Raw genomic sequence first — 17,188 nt, forward strand, 5'->3', positions numbered from 1 at the left:
AAATATTCTAATGTCTTCATAAATAATTATATATCATTAATTATAAAATGTGTATTTTTCACATTTTAGTATCTCTGAAATCTGAATGCCTCTTACAATCAAATGTTGTAATTTATGGCAGGGTTTATATAAAATAATGGTTCCATTTACAACCAATGGGATCTTAGCTTCAATGAAATATACAGTAAATCCTAATTCTACTGACTAGGAAAAAAATCATGTGTGTATGGATAGAGAAGTCATGTGTCATCTTATCCAATTAACATTATAGCTATAATAATATTAATATTAAATCTTAATCTTAAACCCACAAACTAATCTAAACAGATAGTTGCTAAATCACCAGGAGATTAGAGGGCCTCTAATTCATTTTGGTTAAACAAGAGTGTTCTGGAGAGTTATTTTTGACCTAGTACCTACAACCAATACCTGTTATTTTATCTAAAGTAATAGCTTGTATATTTCTGACTCTTTGACAAAACAAACATAATGTATTTTGGGAAAGTATTTTGAAGACTTTAAAAATAAATGAAATTTTAGCCAGACAAATATGAGAAACTTAAACACTGTTACAGATTAAGCTTTATCTTCCTTTCCTGTTTATTTAGAAAACATGAGGTTTCTTGCTTTTTTTGGTTCTAAACATTCCTCAGAATAAATTTGTGATCAATCTAGAGTGTCAGAGAACCTTTCTCTTCTGAGGTTAGGCTTCTTGTTCTAGTCTCTTTCTAGAGACAGAATTTACCTGCTAACAAATGAAATGGTTCAGTGGCCCCTTCTTATTGAAGCCATTTGGTCCTTTCTTTATCTGACCTCCCACGGTACCAGCTATTATTAAATGGACTGTCACTCTTATAGATGTCCTCTCCCTTAACTTCTAGATGATTTTTTCCTATTTCTGCTTCTGACTCTCTGACCTCACTGGTATCATATACTAGACCCTCTTCCAGGAGCCCCTTAAATACTAGTCACTGCCCTCTTCTCAATACTCTCTTAAGTACACCAAGATATTTCATACCTCTCTGCTACTGCAGATGGTTTTTTTCTCCTGACAGAACCACCCTATCATCTTACATGCCTTCATCAAGAACTTCCTACTCCCACTCTACAGCAGTTGCCACTCCCTCCCACCATGTCAATATTAATTATGATACAGCATAAAGTCCAGTATTGGTTTAAGTATCTGCTTCCCTCACCACACTAGGAGCTCTTCTGGGACAGACCACAACATCATACTCATTTTTGTATCCAGGCAAATGTCCTGGACAAGCCACAAAAGGCACCCAACTCGAAGCCAGGGCACCTATCTAGTCATAGCCACCTCCCCTTCTGTAGTGTCTGATGCTCAGGGGCACTATGGTTTATAAACGTGAATCCCTCCAGCAGTCACATTTGGCCAGTGCAATAATTTGCCCTCATCCAAAGACCCTTTATACTAGATGGCATTGTTATATTTTAACCAGATCTGCCCACTGTGGGAGTTTAAAAGATACATGGATGTGTCACTGTAGGAAGAATGGCACCAAAATAGAGAAAAAGAGCAAAGCAGTAACTAGGAACAGTGAGACAAAATAAGGGAGAGCAAAGAGAAATTAGAAGGAAGATGAGGTCAGCGATGGAAGGATGGAAAGAAGCAATGAAAATAAACATGAGAGTTGTACCTGGGTCCCCTGATATGCTGTTACCCGGTAAGAGCTACTTTTACACTTCCCTGGGTGGTGAATAACCAAGTTCTCCAAAGGCTGCATGTGTTCGCTGCAATGGAGGAAACTTCATGGGTCCTTTTTACATTGTACTGAAATAAACCCCATAATCTCTCTCTTCCCTGCATCCCCAAAGAGTCTGACTACAGCACTAACACAGCTCATTGCTCTGGCACACAGAAGATATTCGAAAAACACTCAAAAATAGAATCCTACCAAGTTAACTATAATTTTTAAAAGCTATTTCTTAAATAGTTCATTTTTAGCATGGAAATATGTTAGTCAACTAGTAATATGGAGAAGTAATGACCAGACATACGTCATAATAGAAAAAGTTAATGTTACATGACAGGCAAGGTGTTAGGTGCTTTATATATATTTACAGGTACTTCACCCTCCCAATAACCACATGAGGTCATTACCATCTGAGGCTTGGAGAGGTAGGCTTACAAGCCTGGGGTCACACAACATATAAGGAGCAGGACCAGGATTTAGACCTTGGTCAATCTGACTCTGACTGCTATGGCAGGTCACTGTCAATTCTGATTTTGTTTTTACAATGAGTCAACGCCAGGTATCTGTGCTATTTATCTATTTGATAAGAATACAAAGAAGTTTAAACAAGTTTTTACAATGGTGACTAAGAATTCAAAAGCTCATTAATTCTCTTCATTAATAGAGCATTTCACTGTAATAGGAGTATATAATGATTATGTAAAACCTTTCTGGAAATTAAGGGGTTTAACTTTAGTATATATGAAGATTGTCAAACAGTTCACATTATGGATAACTTTATATAGAAAGAATCTTCATTCTTTCAGTATCCAAGGAATCTCACAGAACCCTGGAAATACACTGAATTATTTGGGACAGGCACAATTAAGAGCCACACAACTGAGGTCTGCTTGGGAAGTTCTCATAAGAGTGGGAAGTTCTCATAAGAGTAGGAATTCTTATGCTAAAACCCACAGACTTTGTTACCAAGGGGAGAGGAGAGTAAGGGAAGAACCCCCTTCCAAAACAAAACTAGTCTGTTGTGGGACCCTTAAAATTTAAGTTTCCAAGTAAAGGTCAAGAGAAGGAATGACTTAGGTAAGACTGGGGAGAGAGTCTGGTGAAGCATATGGCTAACAAAAGAGGCTAACAATCCCTTAACATCGACAGGGCACTGCGCTAACAGTTCCACATGGGTCACCTCAGTCAATTCCCAAGACATGGAACTTTTATTATCCCATTGGCAAAAAAACAAAAACAAAAACAAAAACAAAAACAAAAAGCCAAGGAGGTTAAGTAACATCTCCAAGGTGATAAAGTCTATATGTGAAGAATACAGGATTTAAACCCACATATGAATGATTCCACAGTCTCTTATATCCTATAGGGCAAAAAGAAAATGATTACAAGTGCTTAAAATTTGTTGACCAAGATATGAGGCCAAAATATCTGTAACAGCTCTATTTTCCCATGAGATAATTTCTTGAGAGATGTGGGCTGCTACTGAGGAGGAAAGATCAAAATCAATGGCCAGTCCAACCTTTCCGTCTTTTTTTTTTTCCATCTTCCAGCATTTATAACATATCTAATTTTACATAAGAAATAATATATAAAAATGGCTCGTTATGAAAATTAGTCCCCAAAAGATTTTACTCAAGTTATGTTCAGTAATATATGAACCTGAGAGTGATGGCACAAGTCCTACTGATTTACAACAAGAAATAGGCAATTGCTTTTTTTTTTTTCTATACAGAGTAAACCTTTGTCACAACAAAGGTCTACTGATTTATTTATTTATTTATTTTGGTTTATTTATTTATTTTGAGAGAGAGAGGGAGCAGGAGAGAAGCAGGGAGAGGGGGAGAGAGAGAATCCTAAATAGGCTCTGCACTGTCAACGCAGAGGCCAACGTGGGGCTTGAACTCACGAACCACAAGATCATGACCTGAGTCAAAATCAAGAGTTGAATGCTTGGGGCACTTGGGTGGCTCAGTCAGTTAAGTGTCTGACTTCGGCTCCAGTCATGACCTCTTGATTTGTGAGTTCGAGCTCCATGTCGGGCTCTGTGCTCACAGCTCAGAGCCTGGAGCCTGCTTCGGATTCTGTGTCTCCATCTCTCTCTGACCCTTCCCTACTCAGTTGCATGCACTCGCTCACTCTGTCTCTCAAAAATAAGTAAACATTAAAAAAAAAAAAGAGTTGGATGCTTAATCAACTGAGCCACCCAGGCACCAACCCCCCCTACTGATTTGTTAATGTGGGTATGGCCATGATATAACCAGTTTTATATTATGTAGAATTTCTATCAGAAGTCTTTGTGGGGGAGGGGGGTCCCACCTGGGTAGCTCAGTTAAGCATCTGACTCTGATTTCAGCTCAGGTCATGATCTCACTGTTCGTGGGTTCAAGTCCCACAACAGGTTCTGCGCTGATAGCATGAAGCCTGCTTGGGATTCTCTCCTTCTCTCTCTGCCCCTCCCCTGCTTGTGCTCTTTTTCTCAAAATAAATAAATAAATATTAAAAAAGAAAGTCTTTATGGGGGGAGACAGCTATTTCTAGTATTGTACAAATCTTATTTAGTCCTTTGAGTGACACAGGCACAGAATCTCACTTTCAAAAAGCCCGTATTCTGGTCAATAACATCAAGAGTTAAATAATATGGAGGCCAAAGATCAAAGACAGTAATACAACTTATTGTCAACAATGATTACAAGCAGTTTAATACCACCTTAGTGATTCTGATGGATTCATATTTATAAATTATTCCAAAAATGCTAAAAATATATGCTAAATATATGCTAAAAATAAACTGCTAAAAATCAGTTTATCTGACCTCATGGATTAGTTTCAACCAAACTGTCACTCCATTTGAATTTTAAGATTAAAATTTAATTAAGCAAAATTGACAAGATTTGGAAAAGTTGAATGTGGTATAGACACATGAAGAGTATGTATGAAATTAACCAAAATTAAACCAATAGAATATATTAATGGGTAATCATACTGCAGTCATTTGCTCACTAGCTAACTTAGGCCAACCTAGACAAGAAAAGTGCAAGTGCCTTTTCTGGCACCTCCTTTCTCTGGCACCTCCTATAGCTACGAACAGAGCACTCAGAGCAACATATGTCGTGGGCTCCATAAACAATTGCTGATTCAGAGTCAGAGTAGCTGGTTATCACTTCTAATAAACAAATACCTAGGAAATAACACTGTGCAGATATTGTACCCAGCAGATACACGCAGCCTATTTAACTCATAACTTCTAGCATAAATTAGTGCCTCTGGGACATAAAAACAATTTCAAAGAGAACAAGAAGAATATTCAAAAGCTTTTTTAAAAAACTTATTTACTGTTTAATTTCCATCCAAGTTAGTTAGCATATTTTGCAACAATGATTTCAGGAGTAGATTCCTTAATGCCCCTTACCCATTTAGATCATCCCCCCTCCCACAACCCTTCCAGTAACCCTCTGTTCTCTATATTTAAGAGTCTTTTATGTTTTGTCCCCCTCCCTGTTTTTATATTATTTTTGCTTCCCTTCCCTTATGTTCATCTGTTTTGTATCTTAAATTCCTCATGAGTGAAGTCATGATTTTTGTCTTTCTTTGACTATTTTCACTTAGCATAATACCCTCCAGTTCCATCCACATAGTTGCAAATGGCAAGATTTCATTCTTTTTGATTGCCAAGTAATACTCCATTGTGTGTGTGTGTGTGTGTGTGTGTGTGTGTGTGTGTGTGTGTGTGTGTATACCACATCTTCTTTATCCATTCATCCATCCATGGACATTTGGGCTCTTTCCATACTTTGGCTACTGTCAATAGCACGGCTATAAACCTTGGGGTGCATGTGCCCCTTCGAAACAGCACACCTGTATCCCTTGGATAAATACCTAGTAGTGTGATTGCTGGGTTGTAGGGTAGCTCTATTTTTAATTTTTTGAGGAACATCCATACTGTTTTCCAGAGCGACTGCATCAGTTTTCATTACTACCAGCAGGCGAAAGAGATCCTCTTTCTCTACGTCCTAACCAATAATGTTAGCGAGGTGTGAGGTAATATCTCATTGTGGTTTTGATCAAAAGGTTTTCTGACTTCTAAATCAGTAATTTGTAAAATACTGAATGAACAATCATTGTGCAAATATAACAACGGAGTTTACAAAAGGCAGAGAGCCACTAGACAGTATCAAAGCATTCTTCAAGGTAGCAACTCCATATGGAATTTTTTTGGCAGTCAATTACCCATGACCGAGTCTATGGAGTAAACTATATGCCTGAAGGTCTCCTTTTAGAGAATTCAAGTGAATCAAAAAGAAAAATGTATTGTGGGGCATCTGACTGGCTCAGTCAGTGGAGCATGGGACTCTTGATCTTGGGGCTGTAAGTTCGAGCCCCATGTTGGGAGTACAGATTTACTTAAAATAAAATCTTATGGGTGCCTGGATGGCTCAGTCAGTTGAGCACCTGATTCCTGATTTTGGCTCAGGTCATGATCTCATGGTTGTGAGATCAAATCTCACACAGGGCTCTGTGCTGGGCGTGGAGCCTGCTTAAGATTCTCTCTCAAAAACAAATAAATAAAATTTAAAAAGTGTATTTTAGCTACATTGTTCTGTACCATATGTTCTTAGATACGTAGTAAAAATATATAAATATATTTAAAGCAAGACTACAGAATAATGAATAAACATTAACGGATTGATAAGTGAATTACTGGTAGTTGTAACTGTTATAAATTCAAACACCATTAAAATGTTCTTAAATGTAAATAACATACTGATAACTACCAACTAGGACAATATTATGATGAATGGAGAATACATTATTTTTTAAATTTTTATTTATTTTGAGAAAGGTACAGAGAGCAAGTAGGGGTAGGGGTAGAGAGAGGAGACAGAATCCCAAGCAGGCTCCATGCTGTCAGTGCAGAGCCCGATGCAGGACTTGAATTCACAAACTGTGAGATCATAACCTGAGCTGAGACCAAGAGTTGGACGCTCAAACAACTGAGCCACCCAGGTGCCCCAAGTGAAGAAAGAAAAGATTCTAGATTGTTTTATGAGCTGCATTTTTATTTAACTCTACTCAACACTATTTTATGATTAAAAGGCACCTTTCTTGGTCACATATTCATACCAGTATTCAAATATGAGTCTGATAAAACTACTTTGCAGGAAAAGTAAATATTGTATAATTAACACATGAGGCTAATGGATGGACTTCAGGAGCTTCCAAAGTTACTGACACAATGAAGGTAAAACACCAAGGCTAGTCTTTCAGGTAGACACACTTATACATGAGTAAATATCAAACTAAAGGGGCTGTTTTTCCTGTGCCTACATAAATCAAGAAAAAGATACAATGAAAAATGAATGTTCAAAAATACCTCTTAGTCCCAGGAAGAATATAAAGCAGCAATGCAAAAACTTGATTAGTAAGTTTCCTTGGTACATCCCTCTCTCTCAGCTGACACATTCCATTAAGAACTACTATGTTTAAGTTAATTAATTTACCACAAACAAACCAGTCTAAATGCATTACTGGTAACATCACACAGTAATGGAACTATGATATGCTATCCAAATCTGGGGTAAAAAAAATCACCCTGCCTTCTAAATGTGCTAATAGATGAATTTGAAAATCAATAAATCTGTATCAAACGAGAATAATTATATATACTTTATCAAGCCAGAGGACATATAATAGTCATATGTAATGACAAGTATGTGACGGACCAGTCAAGAAAATGTCTACAACAGAAGTTAAAACTTGCCAGAAGGCAATAAGAATTTATTTATTTTTGTTGTTTATTTTTAGAGAGAGAAAGACAGAATACAAGCAGAGGAGGTACAGAAAGAGAGGAGAGAGGGAATCCCAAGCCGGCTCTGTGCTATCAGCGCAAAGCCCGATGCAGGGCTTGATTTTACTAACTGTGAGATCATGACCTGAAGCTGAGATGAAGAGTTGGACACAAATGACTGAGCCACGCAGGCTCAGAATTTAAAGAAAATTAAAGGAAGTAAGATGAATCAAGGTAGTAATCAAGTTAGGTTAGTAAGGAAATAAAAATCCTAGAAGAAGATTAGCGATTTGAAATCAAAAACGTTTTTAAAAAGGCACTCAGAGAAAAACGAGACGGTGAAGGCAGACATCTTTTCAAGGTCACACCTCTCATGTATGTGCATAAAAGAAAACAAATCAGACTAAAGTGAACCAACAATGATTCAAGTTCAGTGAAATTCACGGACTTGTCACAAATTATGAACTAAAATTAAATGGCAATATTTATGGTAGATGAGTGAAAACTATAAAAACTGTCAGAATTGAATAGAAATGAGTTTTGTGATTTAAAAAAATTTTTTTACTGTTTATTTACTTTTTGAGAGAGACAGAAAGGGAGGGAGGGAGAGAAAGTCTGACATAGGGCTCGAACTCACAAACTGTGAGATCATAACCTGAGCCAAAACAGTTAGATGCTTAACTGACTGAGCCACCCAGGGACCCTCAGTTTCATGATTTTGTAAGATTGATCAACTCACAAAATACATGAAAATCCTTGTGACAGAAAAACAATGCTATTCTGCTAACAATGACAGACAAATGGACTGAAAAGTTGCTGTCAAGGGAATGTTTATTACTTAAACTAAGTATTTTTCAAAAATACTTGTTTTACTCATCACAGTAATGACCTTTGTAACAATATTTCTAAATACTACTATTCTTCCACCCATCTTTCCAGGGAGAAGATTCATACTATTCTTTTCTTCACACCCACGAACTTGGGAGATCTACCAGGCCTAATGTAAACTAGTTTCTGAGAACCACTGTTTACAGAGGGAGTTTAAGACCAATATGGTCCCATTTCTCATTTCTTCCTCTCCAAAAAAAACCCACGGAAGCTTCAAAAACTTTTAATCCTGAGGCTTGTATTCTTTTGATAGTCATTGCTAAAAATTCCAGTTTATCCCCCACTTTGTTGTGTCCTTGATACCTGATGAAGAACCTTTAGAAACCTTTGAGAAAAATGGGACATATGAGCATCCTCTTCCTGAATTGTTGATCACAGATTAGTAAGCAAGGAAAAGGATACTAATACTTTATAGTATCGGGTAAATGTCTATTTCCTTTTAAGAATTCTCCTTTGTGCTACACGACAAATCTAGGGTTGTGTCTAAATGACAACCAATGGATAAGTATAGGGGGCTTTTATAATACGTTACAGAAGTAGACTGGAACTCCCTACACCACTACTGGGGACAGCTTCCCACAAAGCACTGTCTCCTGTCCTCAGTCTAAGAGCACTAGTACATAGTCCATGGCACAAAGCAGGTATTGGGGGGTGGGGGGAGGGATGGCTGTTCCTTAACCAGTTTGCCTTGCATCAGAAAGATCCCAAATCAATGTTATATGGAGGCTCTGGTGTATGCTTTTCTTTGGAACTTTCTCCAATGGGTGTGTTAACTACATTTTTACCAAGTCAGTTATTTTTCAAAAAGCATGGCAGTTCAGTTTGAGTATTCTTTTAAGAGATCAAATGAGTACGGCTAGTAATTGGAAGACTGGACTGTTACTGTATATATTCCTCTCTTTTAAGAAAAGTTGGTTTACAGTTAAAAATGTAACTGTATGTAAATGTAATTTGAGTGAATACATCTATGTTGATAAAAACCCTTGGGCTATTTTCACTGTTCCCAGATTAATGGAGGAGAGTATGATATAGCACCAAATTAGAGCACAAAGCCCTCTTACATCCTCTGCCAGGAGAATGATTTCTTTCAAATGCCGCAGAACAGCTGATACTATTTCTATAGTACTACTTCCTTCTAGCTGGTGGAAAGGCATGTTAACTGGGATGCTCAAAATGAGGAAGAATGACTTCCTAATAAATGTTGCTTTTCTTCTTTATGCTTTTAATGCTAGAAACCCACTCTGTTCAATCAATGTTGGCATGTCTACTACATGTAAGCTCTGGTCTAAGCATCAGATATACAAAGTGGGATAAAGAAACAAAAGATAAATAAGACAGGACCTCTATCCCTCCAGGTGCTTAGTCTAGCACTTTCTCTATGGTAGAGAAAATATGAGGCCATCTCTGCAACAATAGAAGTATTTTAACATACCATAAATAGTTGCAAGGATGGAGTGGATCTCCATCCCTTAAATTTATCTAGGGGAATCCTGGAAAGATCCACAGAGAAGGTAACACCTGAATAATTTTAAAGGAAAGAGAAGGACTGGCATGGAGTTGATTAAGGCTGAAAGATTTTCTAGACAAAAGATCTAACTTTGGTGAAAATAATGTTCTATAAAATACTAAACAGTTTATAACCCTACTGTTAGGAAATATTAGATAAAATGAAATTAAATGAGTTTATTTAAAGACCTATGTGCATCTTAATTTTCCAAAAGGGGTGAAAAAAGAAGATACACAGCATTCCTTACATTGGCATAGAAGCCCCTTTTAGCAGAACACCTTTGGTAGAGTAGTGGTTCTTGGGATATATTGTGAGAAATCTGTACTGAATCATCTATATAGTCCCTTTTGGCTCAAATAAGTCAATATATCTAAGAAGAAAAATCTAGAGAAGAAACTAAAACTAGCTGTCTTACTATCTTAATGTAAGACTTCTCAAGCTATCATAAAATTCAGCATGTCTTTAGAGCAACTAAGGCTCTAAGATTTCAAAATATGGGGAAAAAGATTATTTGACAGCCAGCTAGAGAGATGGGTAAAATCACCTGATGTGAACCCATCCTAAGAGAAGTGGGTGTCAGACATGCAAACTTGGACTAATCTAACTACTAGCAGAGGCCAGAGTTTGTCACTAAGATTTGCCCCTGTCTACTCACTCTCTGCCAAGGACTTAGGTCTTGGGTAAACGTAAGACACCAGCCAAAGGGGGAAAAAAAAACCCAACAAAACCTGGACAAGCCATTTTCTTTAATCTCTATATGCCTAAGGAAAGCCCCAGAATATGAAATAAAAAAGGCTCCTGGGGTACAGTCTTCACTTTACTGCAAACACCCAAAGCTCTGGCCAGTGGTAGCACTCTCGTGTTTTTGGCACTGATGGCCACATTCCTGGTTTTTATCTTGACGAAGTTCCAGTTGTTCGTTTTTGCTTTTGTTTCCCTTGCCTCTGGAGACACGTCTAGTAAGAAGTTGCTATGACTGAGGTCAAAGAGGTTGCTGCCTGTGTTCTCCTCTAGAATTTTTGATGTTTTCCTGTCTTACATTTAGGTCTTTTACCTGTTTTGCGTTTGTGTATGGTGTAAGAAAGTGATCCAGGTTCATTCTTCTGCGTGTCACTATCCAGTTTTCCCAACACCATTTGCTGAAGAGATTGTCTTTTTCCACTGGATGCTCTTTCCTGCTTTGTCAAAGATTAGCTGGCCATACATCTGTGAGCCCATTACTGGGTTCTCTATTCTGTTCCATTGACCTATGTGTCTGTTTTTGTGTGTCAGTACCATACAGTGTTGATGATTACAGCTTGGTAATACAGCTTGAAGTCTGGAATTGTGATGCTTCCAGCTTTGGTTTGCTTTTTCAGGACTGCTTTGGCTATTTGGGGTCTTTTCTGGTTCCATACAAATTTTAGACTTGTTTGTTCTAGCTCTGTGAAGAATGTTCTAGTTCTGTGTTTTGATAGGGATTGCATCAAATGTGTAGATTTGGGTAGTCCATATGGACATTTTAACAGTATTTGTTCTTCCAACCCATGGGCATGGAATGTTTTTCCATTTCTTTGTGTTTGTTCAATTTATTTCATAAGCTTTCTATAACTTTCAGTGTACGAATCTCTTACCTCTTTGGTTAGGTTTATTCCTAGGTATTTTATGGTTTTGGGTGCAATTATAAATGCGACAGATTCCTTTATTTCTCTTTCTGCTGCTTCATTATTGGTGTACAGAAATGCAACCAATTTCTGTACATTGATTTTATATCCTGCAACTTGCTGAATTCATGTATCATTTCTAGCAGTTTTTTGGTGGAGTATTTCGGGTTTTCCATGTAGAATATCATGTCATCTGCGAAGAGTGAAAATCTGACTTTTTCCAGGCTGATTTAGATGTCTTTTGTTTCTTTGTGTTGTCTGATTGCTGAGGCTAGAGCTTCCAACAGTATGCTGAACAACAGTGGTGAGTGGACATCCCTGTTGTGTTCCTGATCTCAGGGAGAAAGCTCTCAGTTTTTCCCCACTGAGGATGATATTAGCTATAGGTCTTTCATAAATGGTCTTTATGATCTTGAGGTATGTTCCTTCTATCCCTACTTTCTTGAGGGTTTTTATCAAGAAACGATGCTGTATTTGTCAAATGTTTTTTCTGCATCTATTAAGAGGATTGTCTGTTTAATTATATATATATGTATATATATATACACACACACATATACATACATTACAGAGAGAGCACATGCATGTGAGTGGGGGAGGGGCAGAGAGCGAGGGAGAGAGAGAATCCCAAGCAGGCTCCATGCTCAGCATGGAGCCCAATAAGGGGCTCGATTTGTGCGAGACCATGACCTGAGCCAAAACCAAGAGTCATATGCTTAACTGAATGAGCCACCCAGGCACCCCTGATTCGTTTATTAATGCCACTATATAAATGCTTTAGTCCTATAAGGGAGATATAATATAAACAAAAATATAAAGCTCAACATGACCCATAAACTCCCTTATTTGTTAAATCTGGAGAGTACCTTCTAATAGTTTATTTGTGTAAAATATTCTTTGCCACTCCTATAATCCTGTGGCTCCCAGTATTTTAAAATCTGAGAAGCCTTTCTTACCATCAGCAAGCTACACATGTGAATCCATAGACCCTATGAAAACTCAGGCTAGGAAATACTAAACTTACAGACTCTGTACACTTGATAGTCATTACATAAAAGCAATTTAAACCTCATTACGAAAAGAGGTGAGTATTATATTTAAGAGTCTATCAAAGCTCTCTCGGAAATGTCAAACACCTATTAGGAAGAACATTCAAGAAAGGAGAGACCACAAAACATGGACTTTCAGTTGTTTTACATTAAAAACTCTTCTAGTTTTTTTTTTTTAATTAAACACAAATTTCTCTTTCTTAAAAGAACAGCCATTTTTGCATATTTAAGTGCTACAAGTCAAAAAGATGTAAAGTAGTACCTACCCTGAAATGAGAAATGAAGCATGTCTGGTCTCTGGTCAAGTCTTGGCTGCATTGGTGACAATGGTCCAATTTGAATTCTGACTCCCCTGGTCCAGAGCTCTCTGCAGACATATAGCCTGCTTTTATCCTAATCTGGTGTCATCATTTCAGAAATGCTTAATATGGAGGCATTTGGGTGGCTCAGTCGGTTGAGTGTCCATTCGGCTCAGGTCATGATCTCGTGGTTGATGAGTTTGAGCCCCACATCAGGCTCACTACTGTCAGCCTGTTACCACAGACCCTGCTTCAGATGCTCTGCCCCTTCTCTCTCTGCCCCTCGCCAACTTGTGCTCTCCTCCAAAATAAACGTTTAAAAAAAAAAAAAGAAATGCTTAATCTGTGTCACAGAAGTGATGGTTTGCTTTTTGTAAATGAAGAAAAGCTAAGATGTTAATATTTAATGTGTCATTTTGAGTGCTAACCTGAAAACACAATTACTGTAAAATCTTTTTGATTCTGTATTAAATATTATGCTTTTTATATTTAGAATGCTTATCATTCAGCCAATTATTACTGCTTATTTAAGTAATAAAAGTAGATATCACTGCAACTTTTTTTTTAAGATCTGCTGTCTTAGGTACAATTCATTCCTCAAACTGAAAAAGTGACTAACCTTTGGTTAATTACATCTGGTATTTAGGATACAAACTTGACATATTTGAATAAAAAACATAAATATTTTATATGGAATAAATTCTAATACCTTACACTATGTATATATGATTTTTTAGTTCCAGATTTTAATACAAAATGTCATTCCTCTGTGGGCTGTGCAATTACTCTGTCTATATCAGCAAGTATAAATCAATCTAGTGTACTGTCTAGCTCTTCTGGTAAGAAAAAAAATTCTCTACTTATATAGTCCAATAAACAAGTGGAAAAAGCTGTAAATGACTGACGCCTAACAATAAATTAAGCCAAAACACCACAAATGTGTCAATAAACTACAAGTAATGGCCATGTAAAATTCTCAAATAAAATATTTTAATTCTATTACTGCTGTGTTTGCTAGTGTTCACGTTCTCAACCTTTCACTGATGAGATGACATCTTGTTAATAACTACAAAAGTACCTTATGGATTATTGTGAAATAGGTATTTAGATTTCCAACTTGACTTCAGGAATCTCCTCAAATAACCTACAGCCAAGTTGTGATCAAACTACTTCTGTACTAACATTCTAGGTGATTGAGGTCTCCCCCAGTAGATGTTGACCAATTTCATATGTTCCTTATTCCCCTTCAGTTATTCCTTGGCATAATTTCTTCCCAGACATTTGCTCACCTATTCCTACTCAATGAGTGTCCACATACCCATCTTGAAACAAAACAAAAACTTTGGGCCAGTGAGTACATTACAATCATGGGAAGGTTTTGAAACTTGCAAAGTGCTGAATCGTGTTTAGGTTAAGGTTTTATTTTCTGCAACTGGTTTTGATGGCACAAACCTCCTCTAAGAATACTAGGCACACCTTATTTAATCCACTGGAAGATGAGATCAGGAGTGAACCTAACTTCTTTGTTCTTTGGCTGGCATAAGCTATCTATATATAGTTGAAAAAACTAAGAATTCAAAGTGAAACAGAACATTCTAGAATGGAATGAGAAGAAAAAAACTTCATTCAGCAGGTGGCACTCTTTCCTTAAAAATGTAACCTAAGTGATTATTACTATCAAAGATGTCATTTGCCCCACTAATCACTTCAAAGAGAAGGTACATTAATTCTGATATCCGGTCCCAAATACAGTCTGAATCATTACTGTCTACCTAAATAACGTCTTCCTTATTTCAACAGAATTCTGGAGGTGTTCCTGAATATGCCAATTTCTTTTCACTGTAGCAAAAGGTACAATTTAGTAGAATCCAATAATTGCATTAATTTTAAAATGGCAGGTTTTGACTTATGACAGCCTAGTATATTCTTCAAAAGACAGTCATTTTAACCATCTCTAATTTTAATTAATTCAGTTATAAAAGAATGATCTGAATGAAAATGGGGCAAAAGATTATACATAGATAAATTGTATTATTGTGTTATTCCTGTTTTATTTTTTTTTATTTTTTATTTATTTATTTTTAAAAAATGTTTATTTATCTTTGAGAGACAGAGCGTGAGTGGGGGAGGGACAGAGAGAGAGGGAGACACAGAATCCGAAACAGGCTCCAGGCGCCGAGCTGTCAGCCCAGAGCCCGATGTGGGGCTCGAACCCACGGACTGTGAGATCATGACCTGAGTCGAAGCCTGACGCTCAACTGACTGAGCCACCCCAGTGCCCCATGTTATTCCTGTTTTAAATCATGGCAGGCACCAACTCTTTTTCCTAAGCATGTATATGAATATTCTTTCTACCTGGAATAACTTTGACTCAATTCATTACCATTCTGGCTGATATGCAACCTCGAAACTTTTAGGTTGAAAAATGGAAACAAAGCTGACAATAAAATGTGAGTTTATCTAGTACACAGAAGAAGGAAAAAATAAAAATAAAATTTGTCTAGTTTTCCTTGGCGTATCTCTTGGTCTCAATGCCCTGTAGTTGTCACCTTACCACTCAAGTTCTAGGGTCATCTCTACCTTAGAGAAACTGTCCCAGAGGCTGGCTTTCAGTCTGAGTTTGGAGTGAGGGATAGATTCTTCCATCCCCTCTCAGCAAATTGCACTATTAAAATGGACTCTTATCTGTCTCCAACAATTGACTGTGCAATCCTTGAGGGCAGAAAGTGTGTGTGTGGGGGGTGTCTCAACATTATGTCCCCCACCCTAGCAAAAAGCTTGGCATATGGGAGATACTTAATAAATACATGCTGAATAAAGGAAAAGACTGATCTTTCCCCTTGTGCTATATTTTACTTGAGGGTAAGACCAGGTCTTACTCATTTTCCATTCTAACGTTATGGATCTTCAAATGCTTGGTACCTATACACGGCAGGCTGGGAGGAAGGAATGCCTTTCCAATATGAGCCTCCAGACCATATCTCTATGACCACGCTTTGTGGAAAGAATGAAAAGTGGAAGATTTCATCCCAGTAGAACACTAAGAGATGGCCGGTAAAAGAAGCCAAGAACCACAAATTTAGACATCTGTATTTCAGTGTAAAGAACTTTCCCAAAGTTTGGGAACTTGAGCATGACTCTCATTTTGTTAATGCCTGATGATTTTCCTGTGGTTAGTAAGAATAAAAAGTCTTGAAGGAAAACCCAACAGGATTTGTGCATGGGAGGGGAGAGGCAGAAGTCATGAGACTACTATCTTACTAGGAAGCAACCTCAGAGGGAATTAGCCAAGGGGGTTGATGAATGGGGGTATGTCCAGGGAAGCAGCAGTGTTGGAAGCCCAAATCTAGACTCCTCAAACATGGACTCTCCTAGTTTAGGGGAAAACAGCTGGTGGTATGCATTAGAAGCCATAGCATAAGCATGAAAAATTGACCATCAATTTCTAGAAGGCCAATTTTATTCTAAGATTTGGGAGTGAGTTGCAATGAAAGTCTTTCATTGAATATACAAATGTGACTAGGGGCTCCTGAGTGTCTCTGTCGGTGAAGCATCCAACTTTGGCTCAGGTCATGATCTCACGGTCCGTGAGTTTGAGTCTCATGTCGGGCTCTGTGCTGATGGCTCAGAGCCTGGAGCCTGCTTCAGATTCTGTGTCTCCCTCTCTCTCTGCCCCTCCCCCGCTCATGCTCTGTCTCTGTCTCTCTCTCAAAAATAAAGATCAAAAAAAATTTAATTAAAAAAAAATACAAATATGACTAAAAAATAAAATTCAAATGAATTCAATGTTAGCCAATGACACAAAGATGTTCATTGTTCCAAGCAAGCATTCTCAGGATGGCAGACTGCATGGGACATTCCTGGGTCCTTCAGCAGAACTGAATGGATGTCCAAAGTGTTCACAAACAAGCTAAAGCAGCTGTTCTCAACCGTGTTCCCATCAGTTTGATGTTTACATAAAGATATGACAAAACTTCAAAAAACTGTTCAGAGAGCATAATTTATCAAGGCCACAGCAACTAGCCATATATAAGCAATAAGTCACCCTCTACCTGAGGCAGAGAGAAGATAAACTGCATAACTGCCAAGCATATACCATATCTCTACCACTTTCCACCCAAGAAAGCCTATCAGTTATATCTGTTATACAACAGAATAAGTAATATTTATAGGGATATTTATAAATATGTCCTAAACTATTTTTCTAAAAATATTTTAAATCTTTGATACTTTATTACCAAGAAAGTACTATGGGATCATACCCCTACATGCATCACCACACCACACCTTCAGCATCAA

The 17,188-nt window shown here is 37.5% G+C and overlaps 1 protein-coding gene across 4 annotated transcripts in view; it reads right to left on the reverse strand.

The window, feature by feature from the left end:
* Positions 1-17,188, reverse strand: part of MAP3K1 (mitogen-activated protein kinase kinase kinase 1) — a 79,470-nt gene that overhangs the window by 37,826 nt on the left and 24,456 nt on the right. The window contains exon 1 of one of the 4 annotated variants that reach the window (XM_053907348.1): positions 12,857-14,903. The exons of the other annotated variants lie outside the window; for them this stretch is intronic. The gene's annotated coding sequence lies outside the window, so the exon portion shown is untranslated. Of the gene's footprint in view, positions 1-12,856; positions 14,904-17,188 lie in introns of those variants that run through there. 4 annotated transcript variants of the gene reach the window in all.

The sequence above is a fragment of the Panthera pardus genome, unplaced genomic scaffold (assembly GCF_024362965.1).
Source record: "Panthera pardus isolate Hobbes unplaced genomic scaffold, ASM2436296v1 HiC_scaffold_2, whole genome shotgun sequence".
In the NCBI taxonomy this organism is placed as follows: Eukaryota; Metazoa; Chordata; class Mammalia; order Carnivora; family Felidae; genus Panthera; species Panthera pardus.